We start from the raw sequence: 14,224 nt of genomic DNA on the forward strand, positions 1-14,224 counted from the left end.
TGCCCCATTTGAGTACAAGCTTGGTGACGTGGTATGCTGTTATATGAGCATCTGAAAATACTTCACTGACGTTAGACTCCTGCAACAAGTGATGTATGAAGCTGTTTTTTTTTGCATTGCAATTAACTCTTGCAATCCATGTCTTTGCCCTGCTTTCATGTGTGATCTTATTCAATAGCAAAGATCAATTGTTACTATGTGAATGTGAGGTCAAATAATGGCTTTCAGGTTTTTGGGTTAATCCTTCGGCATGTACCCCCTTTCAAAATGTGATCTCTTTCCCCTGGGCCTTATCCAAAGGTTTGCTGCAAAGGTAAATTATAACTTGGGTAGGTGAGGTTTGACAAAGTAATTGGTGAGTGAGACAGGGAAGGACACCCACACCAGACCCAAAGACCACACTGATTTCTAGACTTTCCACTTCTGCAGGCTTTTGGCGGGACCCAACGACTCTTGCACCTACTGTAACTGGGAACACAGCTGCCTACACCATCTGCATGCCCACCACATCTAACCTGCCCACTAATCACACAACAGTCACAGTTCCTGGACAGATGCTGTAAAACTCCAGGAAGCTAATATTTGTCTTTATTATCACTTAACTGAAGATTAGCAGTCAGGCAATTTCTTCTTTCCTTTTCCCCCTGAAGTTAAAGCGCCAGGGTCACTGGCAGCAGCTCTTTATGGACTCCATCTGGCTCTGGTGAACTATTGAAACCCTGTATGTCCGCCTATAGTGCCAGCAGCCAATGCTGACAGCTGCGTATAGTGTGGCCAGCTGAGCACTAATGACCCCGCCCCTCATCCTGCAGGAACGTACAAGAGGAGAGAAAATAGCAGAAATAAGCAAAGGAGAACATGTACACGAACATTCACCAAAGTAACAGACTGTGTGGTTCATGGAGTGAGCGGCTGAGCAGATGGCTAAGCAGAAGGAATGGCAGAGGGGGGAGCAGCCAAGGGAGAGCATGGGATTGAGGCAGTGAATAGCGTTCTCCAGCACTCGCCATCGCTCATCTTCCCATGGCTAAGCTCTTACCCCGCCCGCTGCTGCCCGGTGCCACTGCCGTACACCCCATTCTGGTGCTCGCAGCTTGCGCCCTCTGTGCACAGGTTTGTGCTTGCCGCCCTCACTCCTCGCTCAGCTCACCCCGCTGGCTGCTCCTCCCTACTCCTCCGTGCTCTGCTCACTCAGCTGCCTAAGCCTCTTCTCCTCCATGGAAATGCTTCAGACAGAAACAATGTAGCGGGTGGAAACATTCCGGTGGTACTTGTACTTTCTGGGTTACTAACAGTCACTAAGGGGTTCAAGGATGCAGCGGTAATCCAAGCGATTTTTCATTAATGAGTTACACTCTCAAGCATAACCAGAAAAGGTATATGCATTTTGCCATATTTATTTCGAAATAGTTATTTTAAAATTCCTGAATCTAGAGAACACGCTATTACATGGTAATAGTCACGGAAGACCAAAATTAGAAAAAGCTATACATTTAATGAACACTGAAAACAAAAGAGAAAACTTGTAACATCATATCACAATTTATAGCTCAACACCCTCATTTTATATCTCTAGGTGATTTACTGGTTCTAGTACAATCAATCAATTAATAATACACCTATTTCTCAAGGTTCTGAGGTGGTGTGCATACCTGGGACTATAAGCTTTGTTGTCTGTTGGAAAGTTTTGCCATCTATTTCCAGGCGAAAAACATTAAGCCTGATTCACAAAGATAAAGTTAGAACAAAGGTATAAATTAGACAAAAACTCTTAACTTTACTACCTTTCGGTATTCACAAGTGTAAGTTACCACTAGTAACTTTGCCCCAAGTAAATTCACTACTTCTAAACTTACTACTACTAAAGTTACCACTAGTAACATATGGATTACAATACACCAAAGCCTTTTATCAGGATATTCTGCCCAGCTGCTGCTACTAGTTCAATCTCTACGGGGGTTGCCTGAGATTCAACATTGGTTTCAAGGTTTGTCATTGCCTGTTCCATTGCTTACAAGCCTCCAGAACCCTCATCTCGGGGCTCTAAATATCACGAAACGGGATCCACTGCTCTCTAGGAGTTGTTTGAATAGCCATAACAATAGCTTTACTCATTTCCTGCATAACCTTGTTCCAGTAGTTCTGAATTGCTTCACATGTAATAAATTTATAAACCATGTCCACTCCAGGATTAGAGCAGCAGAAGCAGTTAGAATCTGGCCTAAAACCTCTGGTATACAATCTTTTTGGTGTATAATAAATATTAATGGTGAACTATTAACCAGGATATACTGAGACGTCTGTGACAGTTTGATATGCTGATAATGAGATGACCTCTCGTAATCAACCAAGAACCCTCCCCTAGGTCGGCAGACCATCGGGCAGCCAAATGCTGCAAGTTGTCTTCCTGAACGTTAACTAAACCATGATCCACACAGCTGATAAAGCCCTTCCGAACAATGAGTGGAAATAAATCTAGAAGCGGAATAAGTGAGGCAACTCTCGATTTCAGGTCTCCTGAAAGAGGCAAACCAGAATTTGTAAGTACACAGTAGGTATGGAAAACTGGCAGTGGAAATGACTTAAATATACCACCATCAAATAACTTCCCAATACTTTGCAGATGAGTACAAGAAAAGTTAGGTAAACTGGGATTATGCCAGAGTAAGCTGTAAATAGAAAGGTGAGGGACCTGAAACTTCTTTCATTAAAAAACGCAAACATATGTATATATATATATTTAGAGCAATTTATATCTAGTGTTTATAAAATAGGATGGATCAAAAAAATCTTATACTGCGTCGTAATCAGGGAAGAGGCCAGATGGTTTTAATAATTCCTACAACTTGTGCCAATTGCACTGAACAATATGGCCAATGATGACATTCTAAAGATGGTACAGCACAACCTTCCTTTAAGATGGGCAACTGTAACTGAGTCAGTGCAAGACAAGATATTTTATGCCGCTAGATAAAAATGCGACCAAGATGATTTGATCTTCTGAAAAAAAAAATTCTGTATCAAAACAGGTAGTGCCTGAAACAAAAAAAATTCCAAAAAGATAAGGAGCATTGTCATTTTAATAACATTACACTGCCCCTGAATACTGAAAGGGAGTCTATCCGACTTAATGAAACTACTAAGCATTTTGGGAGTCATTACAACCCTGGCGGATGGCGGAGAACCGTCGGTAAGACCGCCAACAGGCTGGCGGTCTTACCTTTGTATATTATGACCATGGCAGTTACCGCCATGGTCAACCGCCGGTTCTCCGTCCCGCCCGCCAGGGCGGAGACGACCGCCGGGCTGGAGACCTGGGTCTCCAGCCCGGCGGCCGTCAGTATACCGCCGGCGGTATTTGGACCCGGCTTACCGCCGTAGATTTCCAGCGGTTTCAACCGCCATGAAATCCATGGCGGTAAGCACTATCAGTGCCAGGGAATTCCTTCCCTGGCACTGATAGGGGTCTCCCCCACCCCCCACCCCGACTCCCTCACCTACACCCCCCACCACCCCTGCCACCCCATAAAGGTGGCAGGGCCCCCCTCCCCACCCCGACCCCCAACATAACATTACTCACACACACCCGACACGCATGCAGGCACCACCAACACACACACGCACACACCCCGACATACATGCCTCCACACACAGTCAGACACGCACACCCACATTCAAACATACACGCACACATCCATACAGACATACCCACAGACATACACACACTCATTCCCATACACACAACACCCCCGCAAGCATACAGGCACTCACACACCCCCTCTACATACACAGACGCACACCCCCATGCACCCACACAACACAAAACACCCCCCCACCCCCCCCTCCCCTAACGGACGATCGATTTACCTGTTCCATCGATCCGCCGGGAGGGGACGGGAGCCATGGGGGCAGCTCCGCCGACACCACACCGCCAACAGAACACCGCCACGGCGAATCACAGGACGTGATTCGCTGGGCGGTGTTCTGTTGGCGTGGCTGTGGAGGTGGAGCAACCTCCACTTCCCCGCTGCCCGCAAGTATGGCTGTTGGCGGCTCTCCGTCGGAATAACGACGGAGAGCAACAGACATAATACGCCGAGCGGCAAACCGCCTGCACAGGCGGTCTTCCGCACGGCGGTCCCTCGGCGGTCATAATGACCCCCTTTGTGTCTAAGCGGATCAAAATTCAATTTGAAAATATCCATATAATTTGTTGAGATCTTGACACCCATATAAGTGGCCAAACATATAATGAATCAAAATCTGCTAAAGAAATTACCAAGAAACACAGTCAGACCCTTCCTCGACATCCAAAATTATCATACAACCTTCCACTTGCTAAACAGTGGCAATTTAAAATATAGAAACGGCTAGATTTTTGTGATGAGTGCGGTCCCTCTTAGGGACAAAACCATACTGCATAGGATTAACCCAATGTGCAATAGAAAGGGACGTTTGGTCCACCAATATCTTGGCATAGATCATAGACTCATTATTTTGTAATCAAGTAGGTGCGATACAAGCCGCATCTGAGCAGGCTTTTGCCTTTTTGAAAAAGACAACTGTGTTTGTTTCTCTCCAGGAAAAGCTGTATTGGCCCAGTCTTTGTCTATTGCATTAAACAAAGTTAGTGTTAAGGTCCCCAAATAGTTAAGGAACGTTTTATCAAATTCTACTGGGATCAAATCTAGTCCAGTGGCTTTCCTGGCAGGAAGCTTCTTGGCAGCCTTGATCAGCTCTTCCTTTGTCAGAGATGTTTCCAGTGCCTTCTGTTGCATGTTGGAAATTGTGCGTAGTTTAGCAGCCTCAGTATAACTATTTATTTCCGAAATTTAATATCTTGCGTGTGTAACTTAAAGTAATACTCTTGAAAAGTAGACAAGGTTTGCTCCTTGTTGAAAAGTAAACAAGATTTGCTCCTTGTCTCGAGTTAGAGTGCCATATAAATATTCTATCGGGGTATACTATTTTTGGCTGCCCACTCCTTGATTTTCAAAGCTAAAATCTATCCCATACCTTTGCTTTTGTAATAAACTCTGTAAAGGGACTTTTCTGTAGGTGCATTTTTTAAATTTGTGTTTTAATTAGAGTCACCCTGTTCTTAAGGAGCTCTCAACAAACCACATCTAAATGACCCCGTCAAACCTCTGGAAAATCGAGGTCCATCTTCATCAGGACCTCTTGTTGTCACCTACCTCCTTTATTGTGCCTAATTGTATAAGACAGAGTCGACCCCCTGATGACTGCTTTCAAACAATCACAAACATTCTCAATAGATGCTCAGTATGAGATGTTCTTAATGTGTTCAATAATGATGTCAGTCATGCTTTTGAGTGTCTTAAAGACTTTGGTCAAAAGTCAATTTCCACAGACTAAAGGGTTTGTTGAGTAATTGAACTACAATTAGCATCACTAAAGGGTTATGGTTTAAGATAACGCTGTAGTGGATCCTATTTAGTTTTTATGGGAATCAGGAGTTTAGCTTAGCCTTTGGCTTGCAGGCCTGGGCCCCTGTCATCCAGTGACTTTTAACCTCCTTAGCTTGCTTTGTTTTAAAACATTTCTTTAATTATTTCTTCCAAGATGGCTGCCATGTTTATAGTTAGGAAGATGTTTTAGTTTCTTGTTATCAGTGCTATTCTGTAAAGGCGTCACTATCAGCGCCAAAGGTAAATGAGATATGTGGGTATTCACAGTATGTACTTTCCCACTTTCGTGTTCCAGTACCATAATGTACCTTTTCAGGTAATTGTTTATATAATTGCCGCACCAAGCATGCCTTCTTATGTATTGTTTGGGAACATAACTGCGTCAGGGGTCCTACCAGATCTGTATAAATGCATCTCACACAGACAAGATAATCAGAAGGATTCCTACCAGATGCCATTGATGCTATCTATGCTACTTCGCGTTGATGCTGGCCCAGTCTTCGTGTCCCCACGGAGTCTGATATAGAGACTTCATTCCAAGGTAACACGAGTTGGGGGGCGCTTCTTATGGACATGGTACTGGCAGATTAGATTTAACACACCTATCTCTCTTTGGGATAGAGATTAGCTTCATCGTGCTAGGGTATTAGAGTTAATTTCACATCTATTCCATACTGAATGTTCTTGCAAGATGGTGGGGGTCTGGGTATTCATGACTCTTGTTTTTACCAATCTACTCCTTGTATTATTCATTATCCTAAACATTGCAGCACATGCAATTTATCATAGATTGCAGTCTTGTTAATAACACCTATTGAAAACCTTACTGCACCTCCTTCATTGCCTGTGTTTGAGTGAGACATATTGTTCGGGTGAGATAGGGTTAATCTCCGTTTAACCACTACACTCCCTGAGCTGTCACACTCTTGAGTCTATGCATAAAGGCTGCCACAAATCACCTTTTACTGTTTGGGTTTTTGGTGAGGTGCTGCTTGTGAGCCTGGAGGGTTGGGACGACAGTTGTGACTTGTTGTAGGAATGTCATAGTCGCCTACAAACGTACGTACTGTCATCCTAGAGCAAAAGTCAAACTATGACATGGCGACACCAATGATGGTGTTTAGGCACTAATTTATGGATACCCTTACTATCACTGTCTGGCATACAACGGGTACCCTAAGTACCATTATACGGAGACGTCCGTGGTCTTGGGGAGATTCTCCTCAGTTGAACAGGGAGCACCTAATTAGGTTGTAGGTTGTTCAAGCTCAAACCATTAAAAGGACTTTTCTCCCCACTTGGTGTTCCTCCTCTTTGCCCATATAACAACATGGCTAATGCCATAGATATTCCTGAGAATGCTAGACAAGCATTAACATTACACCTAGTAGTGCATGGCTTAACAGACGAGGGCGGGGATGTCACATTCATAATAGCAGCTAGTGAAGCTTACCAAACATAAGCATTCTACTCTTGGGCCACCTTTCCTGAGGAAGACCAAAGATCATTTACTTTCCACACATACAGAATTGCGAACGCACCTCAACAGTACCAAGCATACCAGTATCTTGAAATCCCGATTCTTATAAAGAACATCAAAACTGGTTTAATGGCGCCCTACCACACGTACTACAACCCGTGAGATTAGGTCCCTTACGTAATAAAGGACCAACATGGCCTATGTTTGCCACATACACACATCACCCAGGTATACAAAACAGGCAGGCAGCAGATCTGCGCAATTTATACATTGAGATAGTAACACTATATAGACGACTGGTTCAGTTTGTAATGCGAACTCTGAACACTACACCAGTGCGTCCAGCACTACCAGCAACTGCTAGATACCAATTGGCTACAACTGGGATTAACCCACAAACAGTACATTCTATCATGGGTAAAGTACCCACAGAACGAGAGAAAATTCTGTGCTGGATAGCCCAGAAAACAAATTAGCTGGAATCTGGGTTTCCCCATACGGGACCACAGGAAAAAAATAGAATTCTCACAATGTGCTTGCCCTTCAGGATGGTTCCCGCTGTGGATTACTGCCACGTGGGGTACAGTCTTCACTACCACACATGGCACACCGACATTTGCCAATTTACCGGCAGTGTTAAAACAAATTCAGAATGAGCACAGGGCTGCACCAGCCCTATATTTGGGGATGAAATGAATGCCTAACTTCGACGAAGTCTCCTCAGTCATACTCAGAAACATCAAAGGGGAAGCAGTAGCACTGGCTCTACGCCAGCGCCTCAGAGAGATTCCACACCAGGAGAAACAGCTACAGAAAATTATTTCCGACACCTATACCAGTATAGGACGGGATAGTTTGGGAGCTAGAAACACAGAGTACCACCCCTAAGGAGGGTACTAAACAAGCACAGGAGGGTTCTAAAAAGCGCTGGGATAAACAAAAACAATTTAAAAACAGACAAAATAAGAGAGCAGATTCTCCACACCCGGAAAACTCCAACAGGGGATATACTCTCAGAAATAGAGAAAATATAAAAGCTCCTGACAGGTATACTGATTCACGTCCCTCTTGTTCCTTTCAGAACGCACTAGATAGATGTAGTGAGAGAGTGGGCCAGTCAGAGCGATGTCCTGACTACGTGAAACAGAAGAAAGACTCACCACAGTCTTCAGACAAAAGAGAAGATAAGTCCCCATAACAAAAGCCACAGTTTAAAAAGAAAAAGGTGGCAGCACTGTCAATTAACAATGCCAGTACACTTAAGAACATTGATGAAGAACAAGACGTGGGCAGTGACACTGTTAGACAGTGCAGCAGAGGTCATGATATGTCGCCAGAGTCTGAAAGATCATCTGGATGTGACAGCAACTAGTGATTACATTGCAGTTGAGACCGCAGATGGGGGCGTCCTCCCATCTGACAGGGTTTATGATTTAATGATCCAAATTGAGGGAGACGTGGAGCGCACCATTGGTGTGATATTCTGGGATGAACTTAGTTGTGATATCCTGTTGCTGAGAGGGACTGGCCACCTGAGCATGTCCGTAAGCTCCCCCAGGGGGAAGATTACATTTTGCTTTCTTTCTCTGATCTTGTTCCAGAAGCGGTAAAATAAACCTATGCTGTCAATCATGTAGGTTGGGACAAGGACTCACCTTGTCATGCAATACCTATCAGGTCTACACCCCAGCCTCAGCCACAATATCCTGTTAAACATGAAGCTAAAGCTCCGTTGAGAGAGATCCTCACTCAGCTCGAGTACTAGGGAGTAATTGAGCCCTGTGTCTCTGCAATGAATAACCCGTTATTCCCCGTTGCAAAGCCAGATCATTCGTATAGAATAGTCTTAGACTACAGACACTTAAACAGTCATGCACGTACATACGCTATACAAAATTCACATAGCACAGCACTAATTAATAAAAGAGTGCGCAAAAAATATAAAAAAACCTTGGATATCTCCAATGTTTTTTTCTGCCAGAGCTTAACACACAAAAGCCGAGACCTGAGTGCGTTCTCATTTGGTTCACAAGAACTCTTTTGCCGTTTGCCCCAAGGCTATAAGAACAGCCCATGGCTGTTCTCAGCCCGTGTAAAATCAATATTACATGATATTGATCCTGAGGCGTTGTCCTACATGGATGACATCTATCTCACAGATGACGACCTCGACATTCATCTTGCCAAGGTCGATCGCAAGATCGGATGGTTTTAGGACTCATAGCCCTTGGTTACAAATTTAATTTTAGGAAAACGATAATAGCCTTTCTCAGCGTATTGTTCCTGGGATACGAGCTATCAAACGAGGGCAAGAGCCTGGCCCTGCTCTTTCTAGAAAAATGTGCTCAACTCCAGCCACCAAATACAATCACGAAACTAGTCTTTACTTGGTTTCTTTAACTTTGGCAGAACTTACATTCCTGACTATGCACAACGTATCAAGCCACTTTATGACTTAATACGCCCTGATTTTTCTAGCAGACATTGGACAGTTGAACACACATGCATGCTTAGGGAATTGCAACAGGACATGCTAGAAGCAAAACACTTGCACACCTGTGACAGCAAAACAAATTTGGTCATCAGAATAATTGTTGGTGCCATTGGGTTTATTTATGTCACCTTTAACGAGGGCGACATGGTGGCAATAGCATATAAATCACATTTATACACCAATGCAGAACAACGTTTTGCACCCACAGAAAAAAATCTAACTGCAGTTCAGACGGCTGTCATTAAGGAGAGGTTACTTGCCCAAGAAAAAGGCATCATTGTCGCTACCCCGGGCCAGTCTTAGAGGCTGTCACCAAAGCAAGCGTTCCTAACGCTAAAGCATTACATCCACGTTGGATTCAGTGTGAGACCTCCCTGACTGCCACCGATGTAGACTACATCTTTGATCCAAAACTTCAGACACAAGAATTTCTCCAACATGACCAGGAGTACCCCGCACCTCTAGATATTTTGCCACTGGACAGATACCTTGCTGTAATTTTCACAGATGGTTCAGCACAACCAGCTGTAGGTACCAAACATTAATACTCAGCCTCTTGCGCAGCTGTGAGCGGAGTGACGAAGGCTGGTGTATTCCACCCTCACAATACCTACACGCAGACCCTAGTGGACTGCACAGCTCAGCTGGCTGAACTCAAGGCCCTTATCTTAGTGCTAAAACACACAGAGCCAAGATTACTGACTTTGATTGTCTGTGATTCATACTACTGCGTCAAGCCCTATAATGATTATTTTAATCATTGGCGATTGAACAGGTTTAGAGACTCCAAAGGGAACACCATAAAACACAGAACTCTGTGGAGGAGGGTGGCTGATCTCAAGGATAAGCTACCTTGTGTCCATGTAGTACATACATTGGGCCACCAACGTGTAGGAGTACACTCTATCGGCAATACTTTGGCTGATGAAGCAGCCAAATATGCAGTAGCTATGGCTTCTGTGGCTGCAGTGACTTGTTCTCAGACAAGATGGGATAATGAAAGTTTGCCTGCCGTGAAAACTTCGGCTGAAGGCAAGCCTCTCCCAAAAGCATACCCTAAAACTACTCTTACCACATCAGTGCACAGAATGTTGCCTACGCAACACTTCCTGGGGTTGGAGATCGAATGATCTCCAACCAAGACCAGAGATTAGATCTAATAGAAGCAGCGCATGAGGGTGTCACATCTGCTCATGCTGGTATTTCGGCCACAGTAACACACTTACAGAAACGCTTCTGGTGGTCAGGTCTATACAAGAAGACCAAGCAATATGTCCTCTGCTGTGACATCTGCCAGCAGAAAAAGGGCTCAAATATCAAACGCCCACCGCAGACATCCCTCTTAGTGTCCAATAGGCCACTACAATGTGTGTACCTGGACCATTGTGGTCCCCTACAACCTGATGGTGCATACAAAGACATCTCAGTCACTGTAGATTCTTGTTCCAGATTCCTGTGGGTGGGGCCACAGCGGTCGGCTGACGCTCAAACTGTTATCAAAGACTTGCTGATCGTTATCGGTACATATGCAGTTACAGCATTCCATCAGGACCCTGTTTTTGCCTCTAAGCATTCACAGATACCATGGGGACGATGGGTGTTGAACTCCATTACTTCTCACCATACCATCACAGGGGTAATTTGTTGGTGGAGAGGAGGAACTGTGATCTAAAGCAGTCCTTAACAGCTAGTGTATTAGGTTCTGGCCACAGTTGGCTTCATCACCTATGTGGGGTCCAGAGACCACTGAATAATCTGCCAAGAGGTCCTTGGGGGGACGCACTCCCTATGAGGTTCTCTTTGGGATACCTATGTATGTCCCAGATCTTGATGGCCCTGGTTTGGTGGCAGCAGATACACCTTTTGACATAATGAACATCTCACTGTCTTGCAGGAGCTTAAGCAATTTTGTGATGATAAATCATCTGCCATTGGCTGGATTCCTAAAGTTTGGGGATCTGGTTTGTGAGAAGATCGCTATGAAGAAGGAATTCGGCCCACCCTACAGAGCATCGGTCCCAGTCCTCGAAATACAAGGTACCAGAACTGTCATCTTACCACCGCTGCCAGGCTCCAAAGCTAACAGGTTAATATCCATTGAAGACGTCAAACTTCACCATGTGGCCAATCCTGCACTGTAGACCCAGAGGTCCCTTGGGTAGTTCCCGGTCCCCTCTCACTACCCAACAGGACATACCTCTTCAAAGCAGAAATAACAATACTTCTGACTACACAAGCATGTCCAATGATACTACAAATACCTCTTCGACCATGGGGAGGGCAGAGAATGAGCTCTTGCTGATTCCAGTTACCACTTCAACAACAACACCTGTCCAAGATTTGGCTGTTTTCTATTCTAACACAACACAAACTGATGACATGTATTTAGAGAGACTGCTTCTGGTTACTTCATCGACATCAATGACTTTTCTTCCACCTTCATCCACTCCTGTGAATGAAACTGTAATGTAAGCTGTATGTATGGCTTAAAAATAATTATTTAGTACACCCATGGAACTATTTTGGTTCTGCTTGACATTTTTTGCATTGTTTCTATGGATTGGTTTTCTGACTGTTTTCTTTCCGCTTATAGATGGTCATTACCTTCCTGAACGCTCCTCTTTCGAGCCTGTGGATGAAGTCTTTCCTCACATAAGGTCCAAAGAGACTTGTCTCTTTTGAACATTTCTGCTGTACCGATTCCTGATGGGACTGTGTAAGATAAAATTACATTAGATATATACGGGCCTACTGAGGTCATTCAAATTCCAAATGTCTTCAAAATTTCTATGACTAATGTAATTACACCTGGTGTTGTATCTGATGATTGGGATGTCCAGACAGTTGATTCAATGTTAACTGAAATGAAGGACTATTCAGTATTTGAAAGTGATGATGTGTACACCAACACAAAACATTATGGGGAAATGTTCTGCTATAACAACTGGGGGCATTACTCTGCCCTGTGCAACTACACATAGATCAGTATTTAACTATACACAATAGGAAAACTGTTCAACACCACCTGTGGGGAGCCCAAAACATTATTCAGATACATTTACTTATTTTTCTGGGCATGACACAAAAAGTCCAGAGTCATATTATTTCAAGTTACCTCTTTCCAAAATTAGGAATATTTTTGCTAACTGATACAAAACTGATTTATTTAGATTCCTTTGTTTCCTGTCTTCCAGTTGAAGGTTACGAATACTGGAAGAACACTATTGATGTAAAGAGCGTATCGGGAACACAAGATTGGCAAATACAGGGTAGGGAAGCTTTATTTTGAGTGTGCCTTATTCCTGTGCAAATTATCTTTTTAAATGACACCATTCAGCAGACATCCTGTCTGGGGTTAGCGAAAATTAAAGAAATGAATATGCCCAGTATACCCACTCCGGCAAAGTTTAATAATTGGCAATTCTTCCTGAATGTCACTAAGGAAAAACTAGATGCAAAGGTTCAGGATGATACCTATAACTCTTCACTTTTCAGTCCAGCGGGTCGTTACTATGGCCAACGGACACAAATGGGTGTCAGGCACGTTGTGTGAATTCATTAGGGGGTTTCAAGATTAGCCGGCCAGACTCACGCTTTGTCTCGGGTCAACACACAGGTATAGTTACAGCATACAGTGTGGGTGAACTGTGCCAACAATGGGTACAGACTAACACGTTAGCCGCAGTTAAGGAACATCTTAACACTCTTTCTGAAGATATAGACTTGCAGGACTTCTTGTTAGGTCTTAGTAAGCCACGCTCTAAAAGATTCATCTATGCCATATATAATGAGATCTGGAAGCTTTCTCAGATAGAAGCTGCTGTGCGTTTAAGGAAGATAGACAAAGAGAATTTAGAAAAAGGCTTTAGCTATTGCCGACAACAGCATGAACACTTATTCCCTTATTAACATAGGTGGTCATTTTGACATTGGCGGTAAAAAAACTGCCTACCGCCGCAGTGACGGATGTCAAAATACCCTCACCGCAGCTACCATCCGTCAGCCATATTATGAGTACTGCCAGACTTCCGCCACAAGAAGGGCAGAAATGCGGCAGTGATCATGCTGGCGGACAGTGGTAAGCTGGCACTGCTACCATCAGCACTGCCACGCCATTATAAGGCCACCAGCCGTATTATGACAATTCATGCGGCCTAGTGGTGTTCTGCTGGCGTGGCGCTGGTGGTGGTAGCAGCGCCATTTCCCGTTCCCTGCTGGATGAACTCCTCGTCGGACAAGGTAAGTCGGGCGTTCGACAGGGAAGGGGGTGGGATGGTGTTGTTTTTGTGTGTGTCTGAGTGCGTGTGTGAATGCGTCTGTGTGTGTTGTGTAGTTTGCGTGTTTGTATGCGTGTGAGTGAATGCGTGTAAGAATGGTGAAGTGAGTGCATGTCTGCATGTCAGTGTGATTGTATAAGAATCAGTGTCAGTATGTCTGTAAGTATGCATGTATGAATGCATGTGGCAGTGTTAGTGAATGGGTGTATGCGTGGTGCGTGTATGCAGGGAGAGGGGCTTGGGGATGAGGGGCGCTGTGACTGGTGGGGGTGGGGAGAGGGGGGTTATGTGTGTGTGTTTGGTTGTGGTGTCAGTTGTGTGGTTTGTGCATGTCTGCGGGTGTGTGTATTGGTGTGGGATGTGTTTGTGGATCGGAGGGGGTAGGGGGTCTGTTTGGGGATCGGAGGGGGTGGGGAATGTGTGTGTGTTGATCGGAGGGGGTGGCGGGTGTGTGTGTTGATCGGAGGGGTGGGGGGGTGTGTGTTGATTGGAGGGGTTAGGGAAGTTTGGATGGAGGGGTGGCGGTGTGTGTGTTGATCAGAGG

At 44.5% G+C, this 14,224-nt stretch overlaps 1 protein-coding gene across 1 annotated transcript in view; it reads left to right on the forward strand.

Annotated features, from left to right (window-relative positions):
• The first annotated feature begins 11,308 nt into the window (after positions 1–11,308).
• LOC138299228 (zinc finger protein 84-like) overlaps positions 11,309–14,224 on the forward strand; it is a 132,527-nt gene continuing 129,611 nt past the window's right edge. The window contains exons 1-2 of the mRNA XM_069237359.1: positions 11,309–11,440; positions 11,997–12,119. The gene's annotated coding sequence lies outside the window, so the exon portion shown is untranslated. The remainder of the gene's footprint in view (positions 11,441–11,996; positions 12,120–14,224) is intronic.

The sequence above is a fragment of the Pleurodeles waltl genome, chromosome 6, assembly GCF_031143425.1.
Source record: "Pleurodeles waltl isolate 20211129_DDA chromosome 6, aPleWal1.hap1.20221129, whole genome shotgun sequence".
In the NCBI taxonomy this organism is placed as follows: domain Eukaryota; kingdom Metazoa; phylum Chordata; class Amphibia; order Caudata; family Salamandridae; genus Pleurodeles; species Pleurodeles waltl.